Here is a 14,898-nt window from a genome sequence, read left to right as displayed (position 1 = left end):
AGCATCCGTTGGTGCTTCTGGAGGAGCTGAGCACATCCCTCCCCCCTGGTTCGGCCAAAGAGAGGTAAATCGCCGTCATGAGATGGGAGGGGTCGGAGACCCACTCGATTGAGCGCTGATGAGCGTTGCCTGATCCTAACATGGCTGCCGTGGTATCCCTTGCCAATCTGCAGATGCCACGAGGCGCTTGAGCCAAAGGGACCTGGAACCTTTGTGGTGGCCACCAGAGAGTGCCGGAGCGAATATTGGATGGCACCAATTGGACGTCTGGCTGAAGCTGCTGCCCCTCGCTTGTCATCCAGGGGGGTGCCCGAGTCAGACAGGCCTGGTCAAGCGCCTGGAGGAGAGGTGGAATGGGGTCCCAGGAGCAGCAGAGTAAGTGGAGGGGGGCCTCAAAAGTGGTTAGCTGCAGAGCACTGGTTCCAATTAACTGAAGGGGTGGCCGAGCGCTGACCGAGCGGAGGATCCCCCTATGCCACTCAGAGACCCCCAATAACAAGGTCTCCAACTACTTCACATCGGCCAGAGCAGGGGCGACAAAAGAAGAAACTACGCCAAGACCGGTAAATATGGCGCTGACCCGAGACGACCTCATGTCTTCCCTTCGCGAGTTCAAACAGGAGCTGCAAGCAGAGCTAAGAGCAGTATGGAGGCCTCCTTCGAAACTTTCCGCGCTGAAGTACGAGAGAAACTGGTAGTGGTTCAAGCGGATGTCGACTCAGTGGGTACGCGTACCCTCGATCTGGAGGCGAAGCAACAGGAGGTATACGACAAGATGAGGTCCCTGGAAGAAGGAGCTGCCGAATTGCATGGCCAACTACGAGATTCAATCCTTGCTCCCATCTATACTGCAAGCTCAATTTCACCCGATTTGCCTATCGGACCACACCCACCTAGAGATGACGATCACTTGGCCAAATCCGCGCCCGAAACATGCTTGATGGTATTTCCCCAACTTCTTTTGCAGCGATAGACTTCTCCGCGACAACCTAAGAAAGACCATTAGAGAATTTCTCGAGCTAAACGATACTGAGGCTACTTCCCATGCAACTTCCTGGGACGCCCTTAAGGTAGTAGTTCGAGGCAAGTGCATTGAACTGGCCACTACTTTACGTGCTCAACAATGCGAAGATCGCCTCCAATTAGAACGAGAACTAACAGCGGCAGAGCAGACCCATATGGCCAACCCCTCGGCTCCGGCTCTATGGAAAGTCACAGCCCTAAAGGGAAAATTACAGGCTATCTACACCAACAGAGCAGAGAAAACCATCTTGCGCTTACAATCCCGGGGTTATGAGGGTGGGAATAAAGTGGGATCCTTGTTGGCGCGCCAACTAAGGGCCAAGCAGGAAAGAGAGTATATCAAGCTAATAGTTGACGAGGAGGGCGTTTCTCACAGGTAAGAGGAGGGGAAGGCAGGGGCCTTTGAGAATTTCTATAGAACTCTTTACACCTCAGAGGTTCCAGGGACGCATGACCCATCAGGGTATTTGGATCCCCTAGACCTCCCTCAGGTTGGGGCTATCTCCAATGAAGAGTTGGCGAAACCCATAACAGCTGAAGAAGTACAGAAGGCGATCGACTCCCTTAAATTCCAGAAAGCTCCAGGGCCAGATGGCTTCTCAGCCCACTTCTATTGTACTTTTGCGCCGGAACTCGTTCCCTACTTAACTACCTTATTTAATATCATCGCTTCCGCGCAACAAGTCACTCCTTCCATGGGTGAAGCAATTGTGGCAGTGCTTCCCAAACCGGGTAAGGATCCCTCAGCCTGCTTGTCTTATCGCCCGATTGCTCTTCTAAACATAGACGCAAAAATGTACTCTAAAATCCTGGAAATAATTTTCCCTGGTCTCATAGATCCGGATCAGTCTGTATTTATTAAAGGACGACAAACCCACGATAATTTGCCGCGTATCATCCATATAATTGAAAAGGCTCACAAGACAAGCATCCCAACCACGCTTCTCTTGCTAGACGCGGAGAAAGCTTTTGACCGCGTGGAATGGTGTTTTCTATTTAAAGTGCTTCAGCGCTTTAAACCTTTATTGGGATGATTTGCGCTAACTATCACTCTCCCAGCTCTCTGGTCCTTGTCAACGGAGTTGCTTCTTCCTCCTTTCGCCTGGCTCGCGGAACGAGACAGGCTGCCCCTTATCCCCCCTCCTTTATGCCTTGAGCATAGCACCCTTGGCCCACAGGGTCAGAAGGAACCAAGAGATCCAAGGAATAAGTTTTGGCACAGACGATCATAAGATATCGTTATTTGCCGATGACGTGCTTCTTCCAGTATCAGACCCTATTGTCTATCTCCCGACTATCCACGCAGAGCTGGAGTCGTTTGAACGGGTGGCAGGATTCAAGATCCGCCTGACCAAATCCTTCCTACTGAATCTAACAATACCAAAAGACGAATGGCTGATGAAGGGTCACCTTTTCGCTGGACTAGTAAGGAGATCACTTACTTAGGGGTCAAGCTTACCCCTCGAATACGGGATCTGTACAAAGCCAACTTTCCCCCCCTGCTGCGACAACTAAAGTCGAAATTGGGTAAATGGAGTGGGGCTTACATCACCTGGTTGGGCAGGATTAATGCCATTAAGATGAATGTTCCCCTTTGCTTTCTTTATCTTTTCCAGGGTCTGCCTATCCCAGTGGAGGGAGGTCTAGTTAAGGAGCTTATGATAACCAAATTAATTTAGCAGGGGAAACGGGCACGACTTATAATTTGTTTATTAGACCTCGCAAAGACGGAGGCCTGTTTTTACCAGACTTTCAGTTCTATTACCGAGCAGCACAAATGCGGGTAATCACGGAATGGTCGCTGCGGGCTTTGGCGAAGCCTTGGCTTCATATAGACAGACAGATAACAGGGCGCACCATATGGGATCTTCTCTGGAAACCAAAGCAAGACAGACCTCTCAACGCCTACATTAGCACACCCACGTCCACCACACTCAAGGTTTGGGATATCCTCACTAACAGACAGCATCTTACGACATTCCCCTCCCCTCACACACCTATACATTTTAACACCGCATTACCCCTTGCATTAATAGATGGTCCCTTTAGGGCCTGGAGGGAGGGCGGTTGCCACATGATCTCTCACTTATTTGACAAAGGAGAATTCCTCACTATTCAGGAATGCAAGAAGCAATTTGCATTGACCGCCAAAGAAGAATACCACTACTTGCAGCTGAAACACTGGGTGCTGCATTCCTTGGTGCGGCTGGCCGCCACCAGGGAGTTGCTCCCTATAGAGAAGTTTGCTCAGTCTGGGTCCTCTTCCAAGGGATGTATCTCCTATATATATGCTCTCATACAATCGATGAGTCCCAGATCGATGCCGCATTTCAAACGCTTTTGGGACGCTATTGTAGATGCTCCTTTGGAAGATAAGCAATGGGAACACTTAGGCAGGGACACAGTGAAATTCAACCGCTTAATGTATCTCAGGGAAGCCCACTATAAAATTATGTATGATTGGTACTTGTACCCTCAGAAACTCCACACGATTTTCATTAGCTTGTGGAATAGGTGCTGGAGGGTGTGCGGGATGTTAGGCGATTTCAGGCATATATGGTTGGACTGTCCCAAATCATGCTTATCTTAGGCTATCCCATTCCCAGCTCCATGGAACAAGTTCTACTGGGGGTCAGAGATCCAAATTTGAAACAACAGACACAGGGAGACAAATCAGTGATGTGGCTTTGTTTGGGGGCCGCCAAAATGTCAGTTGCCGCGGCCTGGAAAAAACACGAGGCCCCATCCTTAACCCAACGGCATGCAAGACTGTGGAGGTTTTTAGCTCTGGAGCGCATGACTGATCTAATTGAAGACACCAGGAAAAGTTCTGATTACATTTGGTCTCCGCTGGTCAGCTACTTTACGGAGGGGCTTCCTTTGACGGCTTGCAACCCGAGACTCAGGGCCCTCAATCTGTTCCTTATCTAATTACTCCAAATTGACAGGATCTCGGATTGGTGCGTTGAACACCTGTGTAGAGGCCCGGTAACCCACTCCTTGCGCTCACTTTCTTCTTTCTTTTGTTTTTTTCTTCTCCACATTGCACCATGACATCACAGTTAGGTTCTTTTTTGTTTTTTCTATTAGACACAAATACGTTTCCTTTCTATGTTCCTCTCAAGGGAGGGTAGATTGTAATTCAGAAGCAGGGGTATGAAAGCAACATGTTACGATGATGCTGTGTCATATATCAACGTTCATTCGCCACGGACCTTGTGGAAAAACTGTTACCTTTAAGAGAGAACTGTATATCTGGGCGAAATGTATTTACGACCAATGTTGCCTATGTAATGCTTTTGTCGCACTCGCTGAGAAAAATTTCAATAAAACAGATTTTGAAATAAATTATCATTTTACAGATCACCACGATATAAATTTCCATGGGAAGTACTCCTCTTGTGCCTTACTTTCCACACACCCATCAGAAAATGAGGGAGAGCAAAAACTATCAGTCTACATGTATCACGTCTCAAAATCCTGAGTGCTTCTTTGTGTTCCCAAATGTCGACAGAGAGGGAATATTAATGTGCTCAATACTTTCTTTTGGGTCCCAACCGCGCAGGTACTCCCACTTGGCAGTGAAGGCCTGGAGAAGCAAGGATTCATACCGGAATTGCAAATATAGTCACCTAGCTAGAGGGGATTCTATTTCTTCCAGAAAATCCTCCTGTTTAAAGGAGTCCTTAACTGTAAGAAAGACATTTGTTAAAGATCCTTGGCTCGACTAACTGTAAGCGATTATCTCTGTATTGCTAATATGTAGTCTTGATAAGTCATTTGAAAATGGCCTCAGCCTGATCCGGGGTACTCCATAGACCATAAAGACCAGTCTGACAATGTACCCTTCACATGCTTTAGCCATGGAATTCTACAAGAGCCCATGACGATAAGCGGATAACTCAGGAGTAGCCCAGCTCCTCCTCCAATAAAGTAAGGGGCGTAATGCAAGTCTCTCGGCTAGGTCTCTAACCCCAAAGTCCAGACTAAGTGCTAACAGGTACACCACCCAACTGGCACATGAAGCGATTTTCCACCATTGCCAATGAGGTCGCACCCAGATTCCTCATTAACTCAGCACCATATGCGGCTAACCCAAGGCCTTAAGTTTATAGATCTGTATCGCTTTCAGGATGAGTCGCTACTGTGAGCTGCGCAACATCTTTAAAATACAACCCACTGTTTGCTCCTTTTTTTAATCGTCCCTGCATTATGTAAGCTGAGCTTGCCACCCCAGGTGTTCAGTCAGAGTGAAGCCTAAATACAGAAGTGTACGCACGCGTTCCAGTGGAACCCTGCTAGAGTGAGATGAGTTCTGGTCAAAAACCCAGGATTTAGGGTGTGGCCAGCAGCATGGATGACTAGCTGCATTTGCCGGAGCTCCAATCGCCTGACACCGATCCTGATGGTAGAAGCTTATTGGGATGATTAAACCCCGGATGGAAATGGCGCTCACTATTTACGGTGAATATTTGGTAGCTCAGTTATCACTATAGGTGCCTAGGGTGGAGGTAACCATCCAACACCTCACCATTCAGATCAGCAGATCTGTACAAAATTTGAATCAAGCCCCGGCACACATTCAAAATGATTATAACAAGTCAATAACTTGAGTTATCACAGCAAAGTACATAGCAAATATGAATAATTTGATAGTTGTCTTGTTGTGACTCCAGCCAACACGTGTTTCGTCGCTCGGGACAAGACACCAGCGACTTCTTCAGGGCTGGAAAACATATTTGCTATGTACTTTGCTGTGATAACCGATCCTGATGGTAATCCTGCTCCTTGGCCATCGTCAACAACTCATTTTCTATGCCAAGCGCACCTAATACCCCGGACCTGCAGAGGAGGCCGTTTTAATAGCGGATTCGGCACCGAGAGGGGAGAAAGTGAGATTGAAACGTAGACGGGCCACAGCCGCCAAGATGTCTGAAGAGACCCGTTGGTGGCGTAGCCCCGAATCGAGACAGCTGCCCGGAGATTGCTGGAGGTTTGCATGTATTCCGCAGAGAGGAGGCTGCCTGCAGTCCGAGATCAGTGGAGACCCACTGCCAGTAGACGTTGGGGAGCTGATGGAACTACTAGGAGGACCCGGGAGCCCCACGGGGGTGATAAATACGTGGACGTGTCCTGTTAGAGGAAAAGGTGTGGAAGAGCCACACTGATCACGGTGAGATGAGAGCCACACTGATCACGGCGGGATGGGAGCTGAAGACGAGGCCCCAGGGGGAGGAAGCAATTTAAGTCTACCTAAATGGCCGCCGTGCTCTTCTAGGCGACGAGGATAAGCCGCAAGCACTCCCGGAGGTCAGACATAGCAGCCTGCTGGGCTAGACTGAGAGAGCTTCACAAATTTGCAGGTACCCAGAGCAGAGAATGGAAATACGCGGCATTGATCCCAGCATAGACGATGAGGCTGACCTGGTTGAGCCTCTCCTAGGAGCGGGAAGGGCACCAGGAGGCTACCTGGGACATTGTACATGGGAGATAAGCCTCAGACCATCAAGTGGCCAAATTATGCGTAGAACCACACAATAAACGCCTCCTCATAGTGAGGGCGAAATGGAGTGACCAACCCCTGTGTAACTGAGAGGGACTGCCAAATGACAAACAGGAGGTGATAGACCCCTGAGGCATTGGATGATTGGTGAAGAAGCCAAGAGAAGCGTTGGAAAGGGTGGGCATGTTGGAATTGTCTGTTGCGGCTCCCTGGTCGACCGCTTTAAGATTTCCTGCAGTAGATAGGGTGGAGGCAAGTATACCTAACAGGTCGCCCTCTCCCTGTGCAAGGAGAAGACTCATGAATATGGTTCACTAGACTGCGGTAGGGGAGGAGATACAGGCATATTACTTAGGAAGCAGGCCTGAAACGCAGGCTGGTCCAGAGGGGTGGTCTGGAACGGGACCATTTGAAGTATAGAAGAGTGGGGGCCCAGTTGAGTCAACTCCAGGGTGACTGCGACGCTGAGAGACGCACCCGACAGGGACTGCACTGACGGCATTTAAAGGGGGCACGCAATGACTAAGAAGTAATACATACAAGGTAGACAGAGGGCATCACAAAACAGTGAAATAGCTGCCACAGATCGTCTGACAAGTAAAGAGCCGTGCTGCCTCCATGGAAGGCGGGCACCTGCCAACAGCCTTCCATTGAATTTTGCTTATGTAGTGAGAAAGAAGAGTCCTCCCCCTCGTTCACTGCTCAAGTTTGCAGCCTCCCCAGAATAAGACCACAGATTAACTGTATGAACCTATGGCTCCTTGACGCACCGAAAACAACCGGCAGATGCCATACCAGACAATGGCTAGAGACAAAGAACCTAAGACACAAAAACAAGTGAAGATGGACAAGTGTACAAAGGTGCTGCCAGCACAGACCGAATCGGAAGGGGAGAGTGCAGGCGCACCAGATAATACGGCTATTCTTCAGGCAGTCCATGCCTCCTGAGAGGCCATCGAAGGTAAAATGGCTGAGATACGATCAGAGGTATCTCTTATGCATCAGGATGTGCGTAACATCGCAGATCGTGTAACTCAGGCAGAAACCCATATGCCGAAAAAGGAGGACACGGCGCAAAAATCCCAAGCAGACATCAAGGAGCTCCAAGCAAACATGAGAGGTGATTTGGAAGGTTGATGATGCGGAAAACAGAGCTTGGAGAAATAATCTCTATTTTATTGGGATACTAGAAGGACAGGAGAACACCGACCCAATCGCTTTTCTGATGACATGGCTGCAAGAGGCTCTCCCGGGTGCAAAATTCTCCACCTGTTTTCTCATTGAGCGGACACACAGAATGCCAAATGTGAGACCTCCGCCAGGGGCTCCTCCGTGCCCCCTAATTGCTAAATTCTTGAATTATCAGGATTGAGACATAATATTAAGGGAATTGCGGAGAATGGGAGAACTCAAACTTGTCAACACTAAAATTATGATCTTCCCTGACTATTCCATGGAAGTACAAAAAATGCAGAGAACCTTTGATTCAGTAAAAGTCAAACTTCTAGCCATGCGAATCCAATACATGCTTCTTTTCCCGGCCAAGCTTAGGGTTATCTTTCAATACTCAACCCAATTTTCCCAAATGCCAGAAGATGCCTGGGCATGGATAGAAGAACGTCCTAAGCCAAGACCAGAGATGAGCAGCACCGTGGCACGGTCTGGAGACTCGTTACCTAGAGGGGAGCCTAGACTGCAGAGAATAAGAATGAAGAGGCGACTCACTGGGAGATACAAGAAGCCAGAAGGGACCATCCAATCCAGGACCCCATACCGAAGGAGGAGGGTGCCATGCAGAGGAGGAGGAACCAACGAGACAGTACTCATATGGATCACTCTGATAAAGAATCCTTGGCAGACACAGACAGTGATCGCCCACACCTTAAGGCTATTAACAATACAGAGGAGCTGGGAGCTGCGGCGCCGGCAATTGATAATGAACACCAACTGCAGCAAGATAAAAGTGGCAAAGAGAACTAAAACCTGGGTGTGAGAGAAGAGCAGATCGGCCACACAGCGCATGCAAGGAGGTCCCCCTCCTAGACTTGCTTGTCCTTAAGAGAGACTGTGTGAACCACTCTCTAGGGCAAGGACAATATACTTTACTGTTTTGTTTATTTCTTTGGGGCAGGGGGGTGGTGAAAGGTGGGACCGACATACTTCTCAGACAACACATACGCTTAGCTGTCATTTTAACAGTTGAAGGGTTAGGCGTAGGATGCGGGAGAAAGTGGGGAGGAGAGTTCCGGGGGAGAGGACGTTTAAAGTTTCTAGATTTAACAGGTGTCCAATTCCAGTTGCAGCAGGATGTCTCAGGATGCAGGGCCAGGAACAGAGGGAGGGAGGGGGGCTGGCAGGGTAGGTACTGCTCCTCACATGATTCACATAAATCACATAAGTAATGCATGACACACCATATACTGCATTGACATGGAATGTCAATGGACTAGGTAGTAATATTAAGAGGGGACTAGTCAGCAGATATATTAAGAGGACCAAGCCTGATGTGGTCCTCCTACAGGGAACCCCTCTCCGAGGTACCCAGTGTGCGTTTATAGGGAGGGGGGCCTAAGTAAAGCTGGCGCACTCTAGATTTTCTCCTGGGGCACATGGAATGGCCATCCTCATTAGGAAAACCCAACCGTTCCATATAATTAAGACTTGGGTAGACCCTAACGGAACTGAGAGAGATTACCCTGGTCAGTGTCAGGGCCCCGCCACGACTGCAGCCCCAGAAGCTGACCGCAGTCGCCAAGATACTATTAGACTCAGACTCCCCAACCCATATTGTAGGGGGGGAGACTTTAATGACGTTGTGAACCCAAGCTTAGACAGAGCCCATGCATCGACCAGCACCTGTAATCCTACCTCACTTGCGGAGTTTGTGAGAACACTGGAACTGACAGGCCTCTGGCGTCGACATCATCCAGTAGATCGTAGTTAATCTTTTTTCTCAGGGGCACACAAGACTTTTTCTAGGATCGACTACCTTTTTGCTCCGGCAGGGGAGATTCGGGCAATAGATGAAACAGAATACTTAGCAAGAGGTATCGCAGATCACTCACCATTGAAGTTAAAAGTGGGGGGAAAGGAGCCTGGACAACTATCGGACTGGAGGCTGAACTCATGGGAGCTGCAAGACGAAACAGTAACAGACGTAATTACCACAGAAACCAAATTCTTTTTCTAAGAAAACGAAGGCTCCATGGCCTTGGAGGCCACCCTGTGGGAAGCTTACAAAGCGATCATCAGAGGTAGACTACAGGATATAATAGCATGGAAACGAAGGGAGGAAACGTTACAAATCGAAAACCTAGAAGGTAAGCTTTTAGAATTAGAAAGCAATATAACCCTGGACAATGAGGTAGATAAGCTCAGACAGATAGAGGTCACAAGCAAGGAACTTCAAGCTGTGTTAGACAGAGAAGTTCAAACTCAAATTTAGGCCACGTAGCACAGACTATATGAGTCGGGGGATAGAGCGGGGAAACTCCTAGTTTGGTTAAGCGCCACACGGCTATTGACTGTCATCACATCGCTGGTGCATAGAGACCAAACGGGCCACACCCCTTGACCTTCGTAGAATAGCAAACTGGCTCGACATGGCAAAAGAGAGAGATGGCCCCCAAATGTGGTGTCACTTGATACCGAAAAGGCTTTCAATACCGTTCACTGGCCTTTTATGAGACAAGTGCTTGCAAAATTAGGCTTCGGTGCAACTTCCGGGCATGGGTCGATATACTATACTCAAATCCTAGATTCTGTGTTAATGGAGTAAAATCAGCTGATTTTCCCCATCTGACGAGGAACCAGGCAGGGTTGCCCGCTGTCCCCCCTGCTCTTTGCACTTGTGCTGAAACCAATAGCATGCTTAATCTGAACACATCCAGATATAAAAGGTTTCCAGGATCCTGGGGAACAATTGATGGATGAACAAATCTCCCTTTATGCAGATGACATTCTACTGTACATAACCAGCCCTGATACTTTACTCCCCATTATATTTAAACTAGTTGAAGAATATGGTAAGCAGGCAGGATACAATGTTGGGGGAAGTCGAATATATACCCCATAGGTGGTCACATCGACATGCATTCTGTGTCAGTGCGTCTTCCCATCGCGGAATATGGCTTTAAATATCTAGGACTTTTTATCTTCACAAAAGTAACAGACTGCCTCTCCCACAACATTCAGCGGGTCCTAGCAGCGTTCCGGGAGGATGTAGTCAGGTGGCGACGCCTTCCCTTGACAATACTTGGAAGAGCTACCATGTTTAAAATGGTCACGTTACCTAAGTTATTGTATATCCTCCAAAATACTGGAGGTAATTTTTAGGGCGATAAATGAAAAAGTGTGAAAATTACTATGGGACAGAGATCACCCCCGAGTAGCGCTACAAACGCTGCACCGCAGCCAATATAATGGAGGAATTGCGGTGCCAGATATCCGGGCATACTATAGAGCGGCACACCTTACAGTCATTAATGAATGGGGAAATGCTCCCAAAGATCATCCTCCATACACCCTAGAGAGACTCTAATTCCAAAACCACTCCCACCTACACTATATGTATGGGGGCCATGGAGTGCGGAGCCAGCTGCCAGCAATACAGAGGGTGATTGAGAGATGGACGGAAGCTGGGGGTTTAAAGGATGGGACACAATCGGGATCACCACTTTGGGAGACATAATACGGCAGGGCAACCTGATAACCTTTGCAGAACTCCAAACAGAATATAACTAACAAATAACATTATAAATACATTCAGCTCCGACATGCCTGGAGAACGCTAAAACCTGACATTGCAGACATTCCCGAATATGCCTCGCTAGAGGGCTGGATGCTACAGGAGGAGATATCAGGGAAACCAGTCTCCTGGACTTATAAAACCCTGATGAATAACATGCCAGATAACTTATTAACACTTAGAAACAAATGGGAGGACCTAATAGGTACACTGGAAGACATATACTGGGAGATGGCCTTAATGCTCCCAAGAGAAGTGGCTGTCAAGCGTAGGCTACGACTGGTTCAGTTTAAAATATTCTACAGGGTGTACTATGATAGGGCGAAACTCTATGCGATGGGCAGAGCAGAGACGCCAGATTGCCTGCGGTGTAAAACAGAGTGTGGCTCCTTCACACATGCTTTATGGGATTGCCAACTAATACATAGATATTGGACACGGATAATACAAGAACTGAACCACATACTAGAAACACAGATCCCGACCCTAAGTATGTTCATCTAGGCATCCACACAGACGTTGACATCCCCAGATATAAGCTTTTGCTAAGTAACCTAGGACTCGTATTTCGTAGTGGCAAAGCGAGATATAGCCAGATACTGGGGGAGAGCAGAACTCCCCACTATGAAAGAGTGGGGAACCGGTATGGACATGTTCATGGGTGCAGAAAAAACTGTATATAAAGCAAGGGGTTGCCCGGGAAAGTTCCGGAAAGGTTGGCAGCCATGGCTGAGCTATTACATTTAGAGATGGAAGATGAGGAAATAGACGCAATACAATCCATACAACAGCGACATGACGGCGGAGGGCCTAATATTCCAAAATCCACGAACACTTGAGGGACTTGATACATACCTAACGCGGGGGAGGAAGTGACTGGGGTGCCACAAAGAAGAAGGGCAATGGCGTGAACTCTGTATCCTGACCAATTACCATTGTTATTTATTATGATAGATGGATGATATGTGAGATATACCGGATGGTTATATTGTTGTTCTTTCAAAATAATGAAGAAAAAAAAGCAAACCTAGGATTCAAGACCATGTACTTAGTTTTGCCCACGTTAATCTCCAGCCACATCATTTGGTAGAAACAATCAAACTGGTCCAACAGCTTCTGGAGTCCCATCGGAGGTTTGGAGACTAATAAAGTATCATCAGCAAGCATGAGGGCAGGAACTCTCTTGTTTGCTAATCTGGGTGCATCGTTATCACACTGATCCAGGAATTTGACAATGCCATTGATATAGAGTGTGAACAGCGTGGGGGCCAACACGCACTCCTGTGTGATGCCTCTACTGAGGTGGAAGGAATCAGTTAGCTCACCTGCGCTACCATGTCTAACCTGCGCATAGTTGTTGTAATGCCGTCTAACTATGGTGTCTAACAAATAACTTGGAACCCCCATCTCGGAAAGGACCTGCCAAAGCGTTGAGCTTGGTATCAAATCAAAGGCAGAAATCTACGTACACAACGTACCCTAATGGGAGGATGACGTAGGGCCCTTAGATGAGACGGACTGGACGGAGGCGCTGGCCTAGCCCCGGGGGGCAGCCATAGCCATCCGACTACGCTTCATACAATTTAAATACCTACATAGGGCCTATTTTACCCGAAGGAGGCTGTGGCGGGCGGGCCCGATAGCTTCTCCGGAGTGTCTCCGATGTGGACGGGAGGAGGGCTCTTTCCTTCATACAGTATGGCTTTGTGGGTCGCTCTCCCGGTTTTGGAGAGGGGTATTGTCTTGCTTATCCGAGGTGCTGGGGTGGGATCTCCCCGCGGACCCTAAGTTGACACTGCTGCACATTATGGAAGTTATTGGCGGCAACATATACAAGAGACACTTACTGCTGTTGGGCCTTACTCTGGCCAAGAGGGATATAGCGCGGGCATGGAAGGCCCCTACGGCTCCCTATATGAATGTATGGAAGAGGGGTCTGGATTTTAGTATGGGCCTGGAACTCCTCATCTTTGCAGCCAGAGGGTGCCCCCGTAAACACTATAAGATATGGAAGCACTGGGCGAATTACAGGGGCCTTCCCCTGAAGCCGGCTCCGGAGGAACAGGAGGAGGTTCTAGTCTAGGTCCCTCGGGGAGAGTGGGCATGTGCTGGGGCTGGGGATGGAACTGTCGGGCTCATGCTCATTGCAGATATTGCTGGTTAGATTTAGTGCGGTCGGGGGGGATTCCGGGATGGGGGGGGTGGGTGTTCGGGGGTTTGTTTTTCAACTGAAATGCATTTTCGATTATCCTCCTTTGGTAAAATGTCAACGTCATCATGGAGGCAATGCTTGGGCCGGAACTCCAGGATTCTCAGGGGCCGACAATTTATGTGCTTTTTGACGAATACATTTTTTTTAAAAAGAAGTCTACGTACACAACGTAAAGTCGCTCCCGCTTCTATTGTAGCTGTCTTCCAGTACACTTGCAAATGGAACACTTGATCAATTGAACTTATGGACTCTCTAAAGCCCGCTTGGAGGGTTGTCCGAATTTCATTGTCAGCTAGCCAATCCTTTAATCTACCCAGGCTCACCTTGCTAAAAAGTTTTTGCATACTATCTAGAAGTTCACAAGCAAGTGGCGTGAGCCCTTTATAAATATGGGGATTATTTCGCCCCCGCTCAAGTGTGTGGAATAACTGCTTCCTTCAGAATTGCTGAAAACAGCACTGCAAAGTAAGCACTGCAGAAACTTTTCTCACTCAGAAATAAGTCACCAGGGATTTTGTCCAGCCCAGGGGCTTTAATAAATATGTGGATTAGTTTGGCCCCTGCTGAAGTGTGTGGAATAAGTGCTTCCTTTGGAATTGCTGAAAATAGCACTGCAAAGTTAGCACTGCAGAAACTTTTCTCACTCAGGAATAAGTCACCAGGGATTTTGTCTAGCCCTGGGGCTTTTTTGGGGACTATTCTCCGGATTGCCAAAATAATTTCTTCCACTGAAATTTCCTTGGGCACCTCTTCTTGTGCATAGATGGACCCTGGGGAGACAATCTTGGCACTCTTGATCATCTCACCTTGAGCAATTTCGGCTGGTTGATTTCCCCAGGACCCGGCTGTTTGATTTCCCCAGGACCCAACTTTCTCCCTGTATTATCTTACTGATCTCCCTTCTGCATATACAAACTAGAGAAGTGTGCCACCCAATCACTTGCTGCAATGTTATTTTCAATGGTGCGGAACCCATCCCTGCTACCAGTTACTACCAAGTTCAAGAAGGAACAATCATCTTCTGTTTGGAAGCATCTAGGAGTGCCTCTCATATTCCCTGCTCCCATTCCTTTTTGGTCCGCCATCATCTTCGAAGAGACCCCCTAGTGTTGCTCTACAGATACCAAGGCCAAAACCCCCAAGTACTCCTAAAGCACAAACAAGGGTGGGAGACCCACAGTTCTCAGGACAATTAGAACGACAGTTCACCTTACATTTAGATCGGGTCCCTCCCCAGGAGGTCAGAGACGAAGGGCAGGGTCCTGGGTACAATGATGAGCAGTCCCTTATCTCATCAGCAATGTCACGCTTAATACAAAAAAGAGACATAATAGAAAGGGCAGTCGAGGAGCAGGTGCCAGCCCCACAACTGAGATATGCAGTGGAATGATTATGTAGATAGGGCCGATAGTA

The sequence above is a fragment of the Triturus cristatus genome, chromosome 7, assembly GCF_964204655.1.
Source record: "Triturus cristatus chromosome 7, aTriCri1.1, whole genome shotgun sequence".
In the NCBI taxonomy this organism is placed as follows: domain Eukaryota; kingdom Metazoa; phylum Chordata; class Amphibia; order Caudata; family Salamandridae; genus Triturus; species Triturus cristatus.
This window is presented reverse-complemented; position numbering follows the sequence as displayed.